Raw genomic sequence first — 17,615 nt, 5'->3', positions numbered from 1 at the left:
TACAGATATAAGAAGGCTTCTAGGCTCTGGAGGTTACAGAGATCAGAAGGCAATGGAGAATGCCAGGTTACTGGGATGGAGACAGTTACACAGATGGGGAGGGTTGCACAAACTGAAAGAGGTTCCTATGGTCGGGAGGGGTATGGTGTCGGGAATGAGAGTGAAATTTAACAAAATAAAGATCAAAGAATTGGAGAAGGATAAGGAGATTACAAATTTTTCACAGCTAAGGAAGGATTGTAGGAGCTGGAGAAGATTACACAGGTAGGGACGGATGGAGAGGTTAAAGACAAATACATGGACATGGAGGGTGGTATTGGTGGGAGGAGCTTACAGGGATAGACAGGGCTCTCAGGGTTTATAGGGATGAAGGAATTTAGTATCTACTGGAGAAGGTTAGGGATTAGGGTGTTAGGGACTGGAGAACCTGACAGAGACAGAGACAGAGACACAGAGAATGATGTGGACTAGAGGAGATTCCAAACAGAGGAAGGATTATCGGGACTGGAGAATATTACAGAGATCACTAACACAGCATGGGCCAGGATTGATGCCTGCGATCCCCTGTGCTGTCGCATTGAGGACCAATACAGAAGAGGTGAAAGCAGGACCGTCACAAGATGGTGGGAATGAAACCTAGAATGTTGCTGTTCCTTGCCCAGCTCTGTATCTCTGTCCTGTCTTCCTGGTCTACCTCCACCCTGTGCTGTTTACTGTGAGCGATCTTAACAGCTGCAGGAATTACTGAAGGCCCCAGATCTCCCTCTCCATCTCTCTCTGGCTGACCAACCAGTTTCCATGAGGTGATGGATGAGACAGGAGTTAGGAACATCCTGATTACCTGCATGAGACAGAAATAGACAGAATGGGAAACTAGACTGATGCAATGAGGATAACACATGCAGAGTGGCACTGAGTCCAGCAGAGATCTCGATAATCCCAGTCTCCATCCCTTGCCTGTGCTGCTGCATCTCTCTGGAATGTTCAATTCTGTTGACTCAGGATCTCAGACCATCTGTAAGAGGGAGAAATGCTGACAGAGGCAGTAAATAGACTGACACAGCGAGGGATACCAGATGGAGAGATACTAAGTGATAGCACATTATTAGACACTGTATTAACAGGGAATTATTTGAATTTGTAACAAAGGCACTGGGATAATTGTGAGGGGATTCAACCTTCCTATCTCATCATCTCTTTGGCAGTGGCTCACAGATGAGGCTGACCCTCTCCCACTCTCAGTGGGGGTGGGAGAGTCTGGAGTTGGCTGTACAGACCGATGTGACCTTCCACAGACTCGGTTACACTTGAGGCTGATGGTGGACATGGAAAGGGGGTGGGTGGGGCGTTGATATAACAGCGCGCTCCTTGTGTTGTTTTCTCCTGGATTCCCGTTTTCCCCACAGAAAGTCTCGAGGTGCTCGACACCTTCCCAATGCTCCTTCCCCACTTCAGACGGTCTTGGCCGATTTGATTAAGAGCTGAAAAAAAAACTGATCAATTCTGAAGTAACCAACATTTAGAAATGTGGAGGAGTGCAGTAGGAAGAGGAAACATTGTCAGTGTTTAATCAGAGTAGCGGAACAGGGAGAATTGAAGGTGCTGGAGTTGGTGACAGTGTTACAGAGAGGGGCAAAGGCCTGAACAACATTACAAAGCCAGTACGGATTGCTGCAGCTAGAGCCGTTTGCAAAGGTAGGGATAGACATCTGTATTTTTCATTGATTCATTCACGGCCTAAGGATGTCACCGGATGGACCAGCATACATTGCCCTCCTGCTAATTGCCCAGGTGCAGCTCAGAGTCGGCCATATTGTTGTGGGACTGGAGTCACATGTGAGCCAGACCAGGTAAGAATGTCAGATATCCCTCCCTAAAGGACATACGTGAACAAGTTGGTTTTTTCCAATCAACAATGCTTATACAGAGGCCTCACTAATGTCCTGTACAGATACACCATGATATCCCAACTCCTACTCTCAATGCTCTGCTCAATGAAGGGTAACCCTCCCAAACACCTGCTTCACCAGCCTGTTTACCCATGACGCTACTTTCAAAAAACTGTGTACCTGCATCACTGGGTCACTGACAACAGTACCCTGGGCCCGAACATTAATTGTACAAGTCCAGCCTGGTGTGCTTTACCACAATACAACATCTTGCATTTCTCCACCTGTTATTCCTAACCTCACTGGTCCAGCAGTACTGTTGATCCCATTGTACTCTTCGATAACCCTCTTTACTGTCCACATTATCACCAATTTCAGTCTCACTCACAAACTTGAGAACCATGGCGACTGTATTATCATCCAAACTGTTTACGTAAATGATGCACAACAGTGACCCAGCACCGAACCCCATGGCACATCGTTGGTCACAGGCCTGCAGTTTGAGCAGTCACCCTTTATGAACATGCTCTGTCTCCTACCATCAATCCTGTTTTGTATCCAGTTGGTGAGCGCTCCCTGGTTCTGTCTGACCTAAACTTACTAACCAGTCTGTCATGCAGAACCTTGTCAAAGGCCTTGATAAATTTCATGTGGACATCGTGTACTGCTCTGCTTTGACCTCTCACTTGTCTACCTCCACACTCAGGTTTGAGGCATGATTTCCCGTGCACAAAGCCATGCTGATGGTCATTAATCTGTCCTTATCTTTCCAAATGCACGATGATCGTTTCTCTCAGAATCTCCTCCAACAACTTACCACCCTGCCATCAGTCTCACTGGTCCGTAGTAGCTGTTGATGATACAAATATCTCTGGAAGGTGCCCTGTAATTTCCTCCCTCGCTTCTCACAAGGCGCTGGGATATATCTGACCATGTCCCAAGGTTTTATCTAACTTATTGCATTTTAAGACATCCAGCACCTCCTGTTCTCCAATGTGCACTCTTTTCAAGACATCACTATGTATTTTCCTAACTTACCGAGCTTCCATGTCTTTCACCACAGTAAATCCTAACGCAAAATATGTGTTCAGTATCTCCCCCATCAGCAGTGATTCCACACAGACAGCCTCATTGATCTTTCAGGGTCCCTATTCTCTCCCGAGCTAAGTTTTAGCCCTTGTTGAAACTTGTCAAAATACTTCTGAAATTTCAAATATCCCTCTACCACAACTAGCCTCCCCCAACCTTATCTATTCTGCATTTATATTCACACCAAAATATAGAATCCAACAGATTTAAAAATATTCTCCTTTTATAAAATCATACATCTCCCATTGTTTCTAAACATCCAGTTATCATTTATTGTCATATTCTTTATAGCACATTCCAGCACGTTACCGACTTACTGTCAGGCTAACACCGTTTGGTTCAGACTCACTGCACAAAGGATTTTGGGAATCCATGTGCATCAATCTGAAACAGGTAGCTTCCAGGATCAGCAGGTCATAGAGAAGGCAAAGGGAATGGAGTCTAAAAATAGGGAGGTCTTGCTAAAACGATGCAAGGTACAAGTCAGACCACACCTAGATTATAATGAGCAGTATGCGTGCCCTAAGGAAAGACATTCTTGTGTTGGAGGCAGGCCAGGGAAGGTTCACTCGGCTGATCCTGGAGATGGCAGGATTTTCCAATGAGAAGAGGTGGAGTAGATTGACCTTGAACCTAATGGGGTTTTGAAGAACGGGAGAGAAATTGAATGAAACATCCAGGATTGTGAGGGGCTTTGACAGGGTGGATGCCGTGAAGTTAGAAACTAGAATAGTACAGCACAGGAAAAGGCCCTTCGGCCCACCATGGCTGTGCTGACCATGATGCTATTCTAAACTAATCCCATCTGCCTGCACATGGGTGATATCCCTCTCTTCTCTGTTTGTTCATGTTTCTGTCTAAATGCTACTTCAAAACTGAGTGACAGTCTGCAGAGAACAACAGAATCCATGAATCCCCGTTGCATGTATCAGGGTCAATGACAAAAGTTTCATTCTTTTAAAAATGACAACTCCTCAATTCCTGCATCTCATAAAACTGCCATTTAAAAATATTAAAATAAAGAACATTCTAAATGAAGGTTTTGATGCGGTGACCTCTGGTCAGTCCTGTCGATCTGTTTGTTACCAGATGCATGGAGAGTGCTTTTTACCAGAGCATCACCAGGTCAGTGTCAGGCACACAGAGAGAACGGGCAAATAGATTCACACCTGAATTCACATCTCCCAGCCTGGCAATCGTAAGCTGTGCTCACCATTCCGTTAAGATCTCTAGAAACAGGACATCAGAGCCAGAAGACTGGAGGTTGGCTATCGTGTTGCTACTATTTATCAAAGGCAGTAAGGAAAAGCCATGGAACTATAGACTGGTGAGCCTGACATCGGTGTGTACGTTGTTGGAGGGAATCGTGAGGGGCAGGATGAACATGTATTTGGAAAGGCAAGGACTGATTAGGGATAGTCAATATTTCTTTTTGAGTGGGAAATGATGTCTCACAAACTTGATTGAGTTTTTAGAAGAAGTAACAGAGAAGATTGATGAGGGCAGAGCAGTGGATGTGATCTATATGGACTTCAGTAAGGCGTTCAACAAGGTTCCCCATTGGAGACTGGTTAGCAAGGTTAGATCTCACGGAATACAGGGAGAACTAGCCATTTGGTAAAGAACTGGATCACAGGTAGAAGACAAAGAGTGGTGGTGGAGGGTTGGTTTGCAAACTGGAGGTCTGTGACCAGTGGAGTGCCACAAGGATCGGTGCTGGGTCCAATATTTTGCATTGTTTCCATAAATGATCTGGATGTGAGCATAAGAGGCATAGTTAGTAAGTTTGCAGATGACAACAAAATTGGAGGTGTAGTGGCCAGCAAAAGAGGTTACTTCCAATTACAATGGAATCTTGATCAGATGGGCCAATGCGCTGAGAAGTGGCAGATGGATATTAATTCAGATAAATGCGAGGTGCTGTATTTTGCGAAAGCAAATCTTTGCTGGACTTATACACTTAATGGTAAGTTTTGACGGAGTGTTGCTGAACATAGAGATATTGGAGTGCAGGTTCATAGCTCTTGAAAGCAGAGTTGCAGGTAGGTAGGATAGTGAAGAAGGCATTTGGTATGCTTTCTTTTATTGGTCAGAGTATTGAGTACAGGCGTTGTGAGATCATGTTGTGGCTGTACAGGACATTGCTTAGGTCACTTTTGGAATACTGTGTGCAATTCTGGTCTCCTTTCTTTGAGAAAGATGTTGTGAAACTTGAAATGGTTCAGAAAAGATTTACAAGGATGTTGCCAGGATTGGAGGGTTTGTGCTATAGAGAGATTGAATAGGCTGTGGCTGTTTTCCCTGGAGCATCGAAGGCTGAGGGGTGATCATTTAGAGGTTTATAAAATCATTAGGGGCGACCATATAGAGTTGTATAAAACCATATAGAGCTTTATAAAGTAGGGGCATGGAGAGGCTAAAGCGACAAAGTCTTCACCCTCGGGAATGGGAGTCCAGAACTGGAGGACACAGGTTTACGGTTAGAGGAGAGAGATATAAAAGAGACTTAAGGGGCTTTTTTTCCACGCAGAGGGTAGTACGTGTATGGAATGAGCTGCCAGAGTAAGTGGTGGAGGCTGATACAAAGATATCCAGATGGGTATATGAATAGGAAGAGTTTGTATGAATATGGGCCAGATGCTGGTAGGTGGGACTGGATTGGGTTGGGATATATGTTCGACATAGACAGGTTAGACTGAAGGGTCTGCTTCCATGCTGTACATCTCTTTGACTCTAAGATCGGCTGAATGGTCCAATCGAAGATGATCTGTGATTCAAATCTTAACATCCTTCAGGGTCCACAACCCATTCTTGGTCCCATCATGCAGGCTCTATGAATCCCACACTGTCTAACCTCCTGCAGGATCCACGTTCCTTCCTACATTAGTACCATCCTCCAGGTTCTGCAGCCCTTCCTACCTCCGTAACATGGCCCGGTCTCTACAAATCTTCCTTCCTTTGCAATGTTCCCCAGAAAGGCACTGGAGGATGGTGGCATTTACAGAGTTAGGGAGGGATATCGGGATTGGAGGATTTTGCAGGCATTAGGAATATAGGGACTTGAGGAGGTTTCACAGTTTATGAGTGTTATATAGATTGTAGGAAGTTACAAAGATAAGGATGGTTTCAGATTGGAAGAATCTGCAGAAAACGTTTACATGGTTAAAGGCAGGAACCTTAGCAGTGTGCACGAACAGAGTGATCCTGTGTCCCTGAAGTTACCACCCAAGTTGAGAGGGTGTTAAGAATGCATATGGTGTGTTGGCTTTCATTAGCAAGTATGGCTAAGACCCTAAACATTTGTTTTCCCTCCAGAACTTACTGTGGACAAAGACTGGGGAACACAGAGAACAAGAGTAATACGTTAGACCACAATTGGAGTTCTCTGCAATTCCAACCTCCCTGCTACAGGAAGGATGTTGTGAAGCTTGAAAGTGTTCAGAAAAGATTAACAAGATGTTGCAAGGATTTCTGCTGAATAAGCTGGGGTTATTTTCCCTGGAGCATCAGAGACTGAGGGATGACCTGACAGAGATTTATATAAACATGAGGGGCATGGATTGGGTAAACAGTCAAGGTCTTTTCCCGGGGTTCGAGAGTCCAAACCTAGAGAGCATAGGTTTAAGGTTGAAGGGGAAAGGTTTAAAAAAGGGACTGAAGGGACAACTTTTTCATGCACATGGTGCTGTGTGAATGGAATAAGCTAAGAGAGAATGTAATGGAGACGGATACAATTATAACATTTAAAAGGTATCTGGATGGATATATGGATAGTCAGAGTTTAGCGGTACATGGGCCAAATGCTAGTAAACGGGATGAATTTATTTACATCTTCTAGTCAGCATGGATGAGTTGGACTGAAGGCTCTGGTTCCATGCTGTACACCTCTGTGATTTGAAAAGAGTGCATGTTATAGAAGAGGTGGTGCTGGAGGTTTTAAAACACAAAGGAATGGAAGGCCCCAGGACCTGATTAAGTGTATCACAGGACATTGTGGGATGCTAGGGAAGAAATTGTGGAGCTTCTAGCAAGGGTATTTGTACCATTGACAGCCATGTGTGATCGGCTGGAAGGCTGGAGGGTGGCATAGTGAATTTCTAAGATTCCAAAGGGATCTTGATGAAATGGGTGAATTGGCTGAAAAACCGCAGATGGAATTCAATTCTTTGGGTGACGGAGTCACAAGTGGAGGGGCCACATTTTTCAGGTTAGAGGAGAGATATGTTCAAAAAAAAGGATATAAGGGGCAAATAGTTACACAGAGAGTGGTTTGGGTGTGGAATGAACTTCCTGAGGTGGATGTCGGTACAAGTACAACGTTTAGTTAAGTACATGAATACGAAAGGGTTGGAGGGATACAGGCCAGCAACAGGCAGCTGGGACGAGTTTAGTTTGAGATTATGGTTGGTATCAACTGAAGGGTCAGTTTCCATGCTGTACAGCACTGACAACACTATGGTTTTGATCCATTATTTAAGAAAGGCTGCAAGAGAAAGCCAGGGAACTGAAAACCAATTAGCCCAACATCAGTGGTGGGTTAGTTGTGAAAGTGATTCTGCCAGACTGGAGTTACATTCGTTTGTAAAGACAAGGATTAATGAAAGATAGTCAGCATACAAAGTCAAGTCTCACTAACTTGATGGCTTGTGTTGAATTGGTGACCAGACATTGTCTACACCAACGTCAGCAGGGCCTTTGACGGGATTTAGCATGATTTAGGGTGTAGGTTTGCTCGCTGAGCTGTAGGTTTGATATCCAGATGTTTTGTTACCTGGCTGGGTAACATCATCAGTGGCGACCTCCAAGTGAAGTGAAGCTGTTGTCTCCTGCTTTCTATTTATATCTTTCTCCTGGATGGGTTTGTGGTGAACCCCAGGAACCCCATCCAGGATAAAGATATAAATAGAAAGCAGGAGACAACAGCTTCGCTTCACTTGGAGGTTGCCACTGATGATGTTACCGTGCCCAGGCAACGCAACGTCTGGATATCAAACCTACAGCTCAGAGAACAAACCTACATCCTAAACCTCAATCTGAGCAACGAACCTTCATAAACCTTGCATTTAGCATGATATACTGGTTCGTAAGATTAGATCACATGTGATCAGGAAGAGCTAGTCAACTGGACACAAAATTGGCTTGACAGTAGGAGACAGGGGTTGGTGGGAGAGGGTTGTTGTTCAGACTGGAGGCCTGTGACCAGCGGTGTGCTACAAGGATCAGGGATGGGACCACTGATGTGCATCATCTATATAAACAATTTGGTTGAGAATATAGGAGTCATTGTTAGTAATTTTGTGGATGATCAAATGAATGGTGTAGTGGGCAGTGAATACGGTGATCAAAGGGGATCTCGACCAACTGGGCCAGTGGACCAAGGAATGAAAGATGGATTTTAATTCAAGTATTAAGTTTTGGACGAACACAGGTAATGGTACAGCCCTGGGTAGTGTTGTCAAACAGAGAGAGACCAAGAGGTGCAGTTACATTGTTCTTTGGAAGTAGCATCACACTGGACAGGGTGGGGAAAGCGGTACTTGGCACACTTGCTGTCATTGGCCAACACTTTGATACATGAGTTGGAGATATTTGTAACATTGTCTTCAATATTTCCCTTGGAGAGAGGTGGCTTATAAGGGGTGACCTTATAAAGGTTTATAAAACCATATGGAGAGTAAGAATGGTGAATAGCCACGGGTAAGTCAGTCCAAAACTAGAGGGTATAAACGTGAGGTGAGAGAACAAAGATTTAAAGAGGGAGCTGAGGGGCAACATCCACAGAGGATGGTGCATAGACGGAATGAACTGCCAGGGGCACATGGGAGAAACAAGAACAATTACAACTTGGAAAAGAAATTTAGGCAGGCACATGGAGAGGGGAAGGTTTGAAGGGATATGGGCCAAATACAGGCAAATGCGACTCGTTCAGGTTTGGGGAAAATAGTCAGCATTGATGACTTGGACTGAAGGTTCTGTTTTCATGCAGCATGACCCTGTACCCAGTTAAAGAGGAGGAGAATACGGAGATAAGGCATGTTGTAGACACTGAAGGAAGGTATAGTGATAGGGATGGTAGTCTGCAATGCGGTACATTTCAAATATGTGGAGGGCCTAGATGTAAAGAAGGAGGTTACAGAGATAGGAACTGTTATAGGAGTTAAAAATTATTGAAGACACTGATCCACAAGACATACCTTAGGTACAGTGTTGGAGAAGGTACACAGAACAGAAAGATCTCAGGCAGCATTCCCACCCTCTCGTGGGAGGCCTGCTTTCCCCTTTGTTGTACTGATGCTCACTAAGAGAGCACAGGCCTGGATTGATAACTGTGAACTCTCTACGTTGTCTCAGTACAATGTAAGTTAAAGTAGACGTGGTGATTGAGCCAGAGTTGTGTCTGTACTGTGCTCCCCCTCCAGCACCGTATCTATGTCATGTCCTGTTAGCTGATGTTTGGATCCCTCACATTGCTGTCTGCTCTGTGCATTGTGAGTGATCTTACCTCACTGCAGGATTTATTGAAGGCTCTAGATCTCCCTGCACTTTGTCTCTCTGGCTGACCAACCATCTTCAATGGGGTGATGGATGGAACACCCAGCAGCTGAGAAGTCTATTGAATCTCCCTGAGTACCTACAGGAGACAGACAAATAGACAGAATGGAAAATTACACTGATGTAGTGAAGGTTACACATGTAGAATGGCACTGAGTCCCACAGAGTCCCTGTGCTGTTGCTTCTCTCTGGAGTGGAGAATTCTGTTGGCTCAGGATCTGGAGTAGCTGCAAGAGTGAGAAACACTGACAGAGGCAGCAATTAGACCCACACAGTAAGGGATACCACATGGAGAGATACTGAGTGATATCACCAGAGTTCAAGAAGTTGTCAGGATCAAACAATTGTGACAGAAGAAGATGTTTAGCTTCATGATGCACTGGTATCAGTGCTCAGGCATGAGCAACGTGCGAGCAGGTGAAGTGATGGCCTCGTGGTATTATTGTTAAAGCATGTATCCAAAACCTCAGCTAATGTTCAGGGGAGACAGGTTTGAAACCCACCATCTGAAGTGGTGGAATTTGAAATCAATAAATTCAAATATTATAATTAACCATCCATAAATATGTATGAAACCATTGCTGATGTACAAAAAACCCAAACACTTGTCCTTTCGAGAATGACATCTGCCCACCCTCACATAGTCTGCATGACATACCCACAGCAAAGTGTTTTCCAAATCCAAATAGAAAAAGGTGATGCATCAGAACAGCATGGGAATGTGGCTAAAGACAAGCAGAAAGGAACAGGCTGGGCCAGAGTTTAACTAAAACTCTACATTAACGAATTGGATTGTGATAGGACATTGTGGAAAAGAGTACAGAAACTTGTTTTCCGCATAGACAAAGTATCCTCAATAAGGTAGCTGGATTTGTGACACAGCTGAAAGAGATTTAGATACCAGAGAGATGTGGTTACAGGGTAAACAAAATGTGGAACATAAATATTCAATGGTTTACAACCTTGTGGAAACTCAGGCAAAATGGACAACACTAACAATAATGGGTAATAAAGGTGTTAGATAGAAAGCGCGGGGGGTGGGGGTGGGGTTTCTTAAAAATAAACGGGCAAACAATGGTCACAAAATATCCTTAGCAGATAATGTTCAGGATAAGCCACGAGATATTTAATAAGTACAGTGAGAGGAAGAGGATCCCCAACTAAGCAGTGGGGCCTGTTAGAATCCAAAGGGACAATCTGTGTATGGAGCCAGAGGAAGCAGGTGAGGTCTACAATGAATACTTCCCATCTGTATTCACTCAGGAGAAAGGCATTGTAGGGATTTCAGTTGGGATGGTGAGGCTCTGGAACATCTTATGATCAATGAGAAGGAGGCGTTAAATGTATTCATAGGCAAAAAGGTGGAGAAATTCCCAGTTACAATAAAATATATCCCAGGCTGCTATAGGAGGTAAGGGAGGAGATTGCTGGGGCCCTGGCGGATATATTTAAAACTTTGCTGGCCACAGGTGAAGTGCTGAATGACTGGAGGATGGCGAATGTGGTTCCTTTGTTCAAGAGCAGCAGTGATAGGCCAGGTAATTACAGAGAAGCTAGTCTGACAGCAGGGGGAGGGAAAATATTGGAAAACAATTGTGAGGGACACGATGAATCAACATTCAAAAGGACAGGAATACATTAGGGATTGTCTGTATGGATTTGGTAGAGGACTGTCCTCTGATATTGATGAGGCCAGTGCAGATGGTGTGGGAACATGGTGTTTATTAATGTCTTTGACAAAGTCTCACATGGAAGGCCGGTCCAAAAGGAAAGAGCCCATGGAATTCAAGGCAAGTTGGAAAATTGGATCCATAATTGGTGGAGCAGGTTTTTCACGACTGGAAAACTTTGCCCAGCGGGTGTACCACAGGGTTCTGTACAGGAACCATTGCTGGTTATTATGTACATTAATATCTCAGATGTGAAAGCAGAAGGTATCATTGGTAGGTTTGCAGATGACATGAAAGGTGAGGGTGTTGTCCACAGTGAGGAGCATGGTCTCAGGCTGCAGTCTGACATTGATCAGATGATAAACTGAGCAGAGTAATGGCAGATGGAGTTTACTTCTGATCACTGTGAGGTAATGCACTGTGGGAAGTCTAATCAGCAAATGATATCCATCATGAATAGTAGGTCCTCCTGGAGTACTGAGGAATACAGGGACCTTGGTGGGCAAGTCCCTGGATGTCTGAAGGTGTCAGCACAGGTAGACAGGATGGGGAAGATACCTGAACTGGGAACAGGAGGAGGACACATATCCTGGTGGGGAGAGTTGCTGGAGCTGCTCGAGAGGATTTAAAATCATCTGGCAGGGATGTGGGACTGCAAACAGTCGTAAGGCCAGAAAGAAGTTTGAGGCTGGTATAGATGTTCAAGAGAGCAATTTAAATAGACAAGGCAGGCAAGAACATAGCAGGCAATGAGGGAAAATTGATTAATTAAACTGCATTTATTTCAATGCAAGGGGCCGCACAGATAAGGCAGATGAACCCAGAGCATGGAAGGGAACATGGGACTGGGATACCATAGATATTACAGAAACACAGATAAGGGAGGGACAGGACTGGCAGCTCAATGTTCCACAGGACAGAGGCAACAGGAAGGATAGAACAGGAGGCAAAACAGGAGGAAAAACAGGAGGAGAGCTGGTGGTTTTGACTGGGGGAAAACATCACAGCAGTACCGAGAGAGAATATTCATTCAGGATCGCCCAGTTAAATGATATTAGTAGAACCGAGAAATAAAAATTGGTCATCAGTTTGCTACGATTGTACTACAGCGATAGGCAATGGGAGATGAAGGAGCAAATATGTCAGGAGATCTCAGATATCTGTTAGAATGATAGCGTCGTAATGGTAGGGGATTTTAACCTTAAACCTCGACTGGGATTGCTACTGTGTTAAGCAGTTGGATGGAAGGAATTTGATAAGTGTTCCAGAAACTCCCAGTCATTATGTAAATGACCCAACTGGAAAATGGGGCTAAACCTGACCTCCACTTGGGAAACAAGGTTGGAAACGGGACTGAGCTGTTAGCGGGGACGCACTTTGGAAAGTCACCAGAATTGTATTAGTTTGAAAATAGCGATGGAAAAGGACAGGCCTGGTCCACAAGTTCAAGTTATACAATGGAGCAAGATAGTCATGAATTTTTAAAGTAGATTTGGGGAGGTTATTTGCAGGTAAAGGGAAGTCTGGCAAGTAGGAATATTTTAAAACCGAGATAAAAGGAGTGTTCAGCGCCAGCCTGTTCCTGTTAGTGTGCAACTCAATGCTGACTGAATTAGGAAACACTGGCTGAGATTCGAGGCTCCAGTCAAGAAGAAAGGGGGCACATGTCAGATATAATTGGCTGACTCAAGGGAATCACTTCAGGAGCATCAGGGCTGTAGAAATACATTTAGGATGGAAATCAGGAATGTAAAAAGGGGACACGAGATCGCTTTGGCAGAGAAAGTTAAGGAGAATCCAAAGAGACTCTACAAGTGTATTAAGAGCAAAAGAAGAGCTCGGGACAAACCCCGTCTCCTTAATGATCAATGAAGGCAACGATGTGTGAAACTACAAGATCCAAAACAAATATTTCACTTTGGAACTTACTGTGGATAAAGACTGGGGCGCTCAGGGAACTAAACAGTGTTTGTCCTGACTACTATTGGAATACTGTGTGCAATTCTGGTCTCAATGCTGTGGATGTTGTGGAACATGAAAGGGTTCAGATGACCAAGGATTTGCCAGGGTTGTAGGGTTTGCGCTGCACGGAAAAGCTGAATAAGCTGGGGCTGAATTCACTTGAACATGGGAGGCTGAGGAGTTACCTGATAAAGGTGTTTAAAATCATGATGGTCATCGATAGGGTGAATAGATAAGGTCTTTTCCCCAGGTTGGGGGGATTACAAACTGATAGGCCTTTACTTTAAAGTTCGAGGGGAAATTTTCAAAGGGACCTAAAGGACAACTGGTTCCTGCAGAGTGTATGGAATAAGCTGCCAGAGGAAATAGTGGAGGCTGATAGAAATACATTTAAAAGGCATGTGGATGGGTGTATGAATAGGAAGGGTTCAGAGGGATATTGGCAAAATTGTGGCAAATGTGACTAGAAACGTCATGCAGGAGTTGGTTTGAAGGATCTACTTCTGTTCTGTACATCTCTGTGACTCAATGTCCTAAATGTTCCCACATTATAGAAAAGGAGGTGCTGGAGGTTTTAATACACAAAGGTAGATAAATCCCCAGGACCTGATCAAATGTATATTGGGACATTGTGGGAAGCTGGAGAAGAAATTGTAGGGGCCCTAGCAGAGATGTTTGTACCATAGAGAGCTATGTGTGATAGGCTGTTAGACTGGAGGGTGGCATTGTAAACAGTGAAGAAGGTTTTCTAAGATTACAAAGGGATCCTGATGAAATGTGTGAATGGCTGAAAAATAGTAGATGGAGTTCAATCTGAATAAATGTGAGGTAAGGCATTTGGTACAACAAACACAGGCAGGACTTATACAATTAATGATTGGACCCTCGGTAGTGTGTTGTAGAACTTTGAAGCTTGCAACATGGAGAGACAGGATGGTCAAAAAAAAGGTGCTTGCCATACTTCCTTTCATTGCTCAGTCCTTTGGATATAGGAGTTGGGAAGTCACATTGAGATTGTACAGGCCATTGCTGAGACCTCTTCTGGAATACTGTGTCCAGTTCTGGTCGCCCAGGCTATCGGAAGGATATTATTAAGCGGGAGAGGGTTCAGAGGAGATTTGCTGGGACGTGGATGGGTATGGAAGGTTACAGTTATAAAGAAACCTGGAGAGATTGGTATTTTTTCATTGAGGAGAAAGTGAGGACTGCAGATGCTGGAGATCAGAGCTGAAAATGTGTTGCTGGAAAAGCGCAGCAGGTCAGGCAGCACCCAAGGAACAGGAGAATCGATGTTTCGGGCATCAGCCTGAAGAAGAGCTAATGCCCGAAACGTCGATTCTCCTGTTCCTTGGATGCTGCCTGACCTACAGCGCTTTTCCAGCAACACATTTTTTTTCACTGAAACCTGAATGTTGACAGATGACCTCATAGAAGTTTATAAAGTCATGAGGGGGATAGATAGAGTTAATGGGAGTTGTCTTTTCCCATAGACAGGGGAGTTTCAAGACAAGGCACTACATTTTTAAGTTTAGAAGAGGGACATAAAAAAATGATACGAGAGGCACTTTGTTACACAGAGGGTGGGTTGTGTGTGGAATGAACTTCCCAAGGAAGGGGTGAACATGGGAACAATTACAATGTTTAAAAGACATTTGGATTACTCCAGGAATAGGAAAGGTTTGAAGGGCTATGATCCAGGAACAGGCAGGTGGTCAGGCAGGAGATCAGTTTTAGAGTATGGTTAGCACTAACCAACAGTGCGGTATGACTGTCTGACTGTGATTATAATATTGTGTTATTAATTAAGGAAGGATGCAAGATAAAGCCAGGGGTGTACAGACTGGTGAGCCAGACATCAGGGTGGGTCAGTTGTTGAAGGTCATTCTGAGAGGTATGACTTACTTGCAATGGGAAAGATAAGGACTGATTACAGCCAGCCAGCATGGCTTTGTGCGTGAGAAAACATGTCTCACAAACTTGATTGGAGTTTGTTCAAGATGTGACCAAGAAGACGAAGGCAGAGTAACAGACGTCAAGGTGTTGCATGATATATTGGTAAGTAAGGGTAGATCACAAGGGATCAGGGAGAGCTCGCCAACTGGATACACAATGGGATGACAGTGGGAGACAGAGGGTGGTGGGAGAGGGTTGTTGTTCAAACTGGAGGCCTCTAACCAGCAGTCTGCTTTCAGGATTGGTGCACCATTTACATAAACAATCTGAGTGAAAATATAGCAGTCTCTGTTAGTATGTTTGCTGATACCAAGATTAGTGAAAGAGTGGGCAGGGAATATAGTTATCGAAGGTGATGTTAATCAACTGGGCTCGTGGGCCAAGGAATGAAAGATGGAATTTAATTCAGGTGCTGGATTTAATTAAGACAAACCAGGGAGGACTAATACAGTTAATGGTCGGGCCCTGGACTGTGTTGTCAAACAGGGAGAGACCAAGGGGTGCAGTAACATGGTTAGTTGGAAGTGCCATCACAGGTGGACAGAGCGGTGGGGAAAGCAGCATTTGGCACACTTGTCTTCATTGGTCAGAGCATTGAGTACATGAGTTGGAGTTATTTGTAACATTGTCGTCAATATTTCTCCTCAGCAGAGGAGGCCATGGGGTGACTTTATAAAGGTTTATGAAACCATGTAGGGCCTAAGTAAGGTGAATTGCCAAGGGTAGGTGAGTCCAAAGCTAGAGGCATAAACGTGAGGTGACAGAGCAAGTATTTAAAGAGGGAGCTGAGGGGCAACATTATCCACAGAGGATGGTGCATAGATGGAATGAGCTGCCAGAGGAAATGGTAAAAACAAGTACAATGAAAACATGGAAAAGATACTTGGGCAGGTACATGGAGAGGAGAAGATTTCAAGGGACATGGACCAAACACAGGCAAATGTGACACATTCCATTTTGGAAACCTCAGCCAAAGAGCCATGCCGCACAGAAACAGACCCGATGTCTCCAGTTATCGGAGGAGGAGAAGACTATCGAGACAAGGCATGTTGTAGAGACTGAAGCAAGTTACAGCGATACGGATGGTCATCTGGACTGGAGGTTTCAAATATGTGAAATAATTGGTGAGGGGGAGGAGATGACAGAGATAGGAACTGTTATAGGAGTTAGAATGATTGAAGACACTGGTCCACAAGGCAATCCATAGAAACAGTGTTGGAGAGGGAATAAGGAACAGGAAGATCCCAGGAAGCATTAACACCATCTCGTGGGAGGCCTGCTTTCCCCTCTGTTGTCCTGATGCTCACCAAGACAGCACATGCCTGGATTGAAAATTGGGAACTCTTGATGCTGTCTCAGTACAAAACCAAACTTAAAGTAAAGGTGGTGACTGAGCCTGGTGTGGGTCTGGACTGTACTCACCCTCCAGTACTATATTTATGTCATGTCTTATTAGCTGATGTTTGGAGCCCTCTCCTTGCTCTCTGCTCTGTGCCCTGGAAAGATCTTACCTGGCGGCAGGATTTATTGAAGGGTACCAACCTCCCTGACCTTTATCTCTCTGGCAAACCAACCATCTTCCCAACCAGCAGTTGGCAAGTCTATTGAGTCATGAACTCCCTGAGTACCTGTAGAAGACAGAGAAATAGGCAGAATAGGAAATTAGACTGATGCTGTGAGGGTTACACATGTAGAATGGCATTGAGCCCCACAGAGATCTGGAAAATCCCAGTCTCCAATCCTGGCCTGTCCTGCCTGATCTCTCTGGAGTAGAGAATTCTGTTGGCTCAGGATCTGGAGTAGCTGCAAAAGTGAGAGGCGCTGACAGAAGCAGCAATTAGACCCACACAGTGAGGGATACCACATGGAGAGATACTGAGTCATATCACCAGAGTGCAGGATCAAACAATTGTGCAGGAATAAAGGGTTTTGATTCATATTGCAGTGGAATGCGCAACCTGTGAGCAGGCGGAATGACGGCCTAATGGCATTATTGTGAGACAATTAATCCAGAAACTCAGCAAATGTTCTCTGGACACAGGTTTAAATCCCACTATTGCAAATGTTGGGATGTGAATGAAATGTTTCAAAAAAGATTAGATTTAAAACCCATAAGTGAGTATTAAATAATTGCTGATGTTAAGAAATATCCATCGAGTGCATTCCTGTCTTTAGTGAAATAATCTAAGATGGGACTGGGATATCACAGGTATTACAGAACAACAGCTGAGGGAGGGACAGGACAGGCAGCTCAATGTTCCAGGGGACAGATGCTGCAGGAAGGACAGAAGGGGAGCTGAGAAAGGAGGAGAGCTGCTGGTTCTGATGGGGTGAAACATCACAGCAGGACTGAGAGAGGATATTCCTGCAGGATCGCCCAGTGAATCTGTGTTCGTGGAATTAATTGCTGGAAAAGCGCAGCAGGTCAGGCAGCATCCAAGGAACAGGAGAATCGACGTTTCGGGCATAAGCCCTTCTTCAGGAATCCTGAACCTTGGAT

General features: G+C 44.5%; 1 long non-coding RNA gene across 1 annotated transcript; it reads right to left on the bottom strand.

Moving 5' to 3' along the window:
* Positions 1 to 800: 800 nt before the first annotated feature.
* On the bottom strand, positions 801 to 16,854 carry LOC140470143 (uncharacterized). Its single transcript, XR_011956417.1, has 3 exons — positions 16,627 to 16,854; positions 9,481 to 9,609; positions 801 to 841 (listed from the first exon to the last, which is right to left on the bottom strand). It is a non-coding gene; the product is annotated as an uncharacterized lncRNA (long non-coding RNA).
* Between the last annotated feature and the right edge of the window lie 761 nt (positions 16,855 to 17,615).

Source organism: Chiloscyllium punctatum, chromosome 50, assembly GCF_047496795.1.
Source record: "Chiloscyllium punctatum isolate Juve2018m chromosome 50, sChiPun1.3, whole genome shotgun sequence".
Classification (NCBI taxonomy): domain Eukaryota; kingdom Metazoa; phylum Chordata; class Chondrichthyes; order Orectolobiformes; family Hemiscylliidae; genus Chiloscyllium; species Chiloscyllium punctatum.
This window is presented reverse-complemented; position numbering and strand designations above follow the sequence as displayed.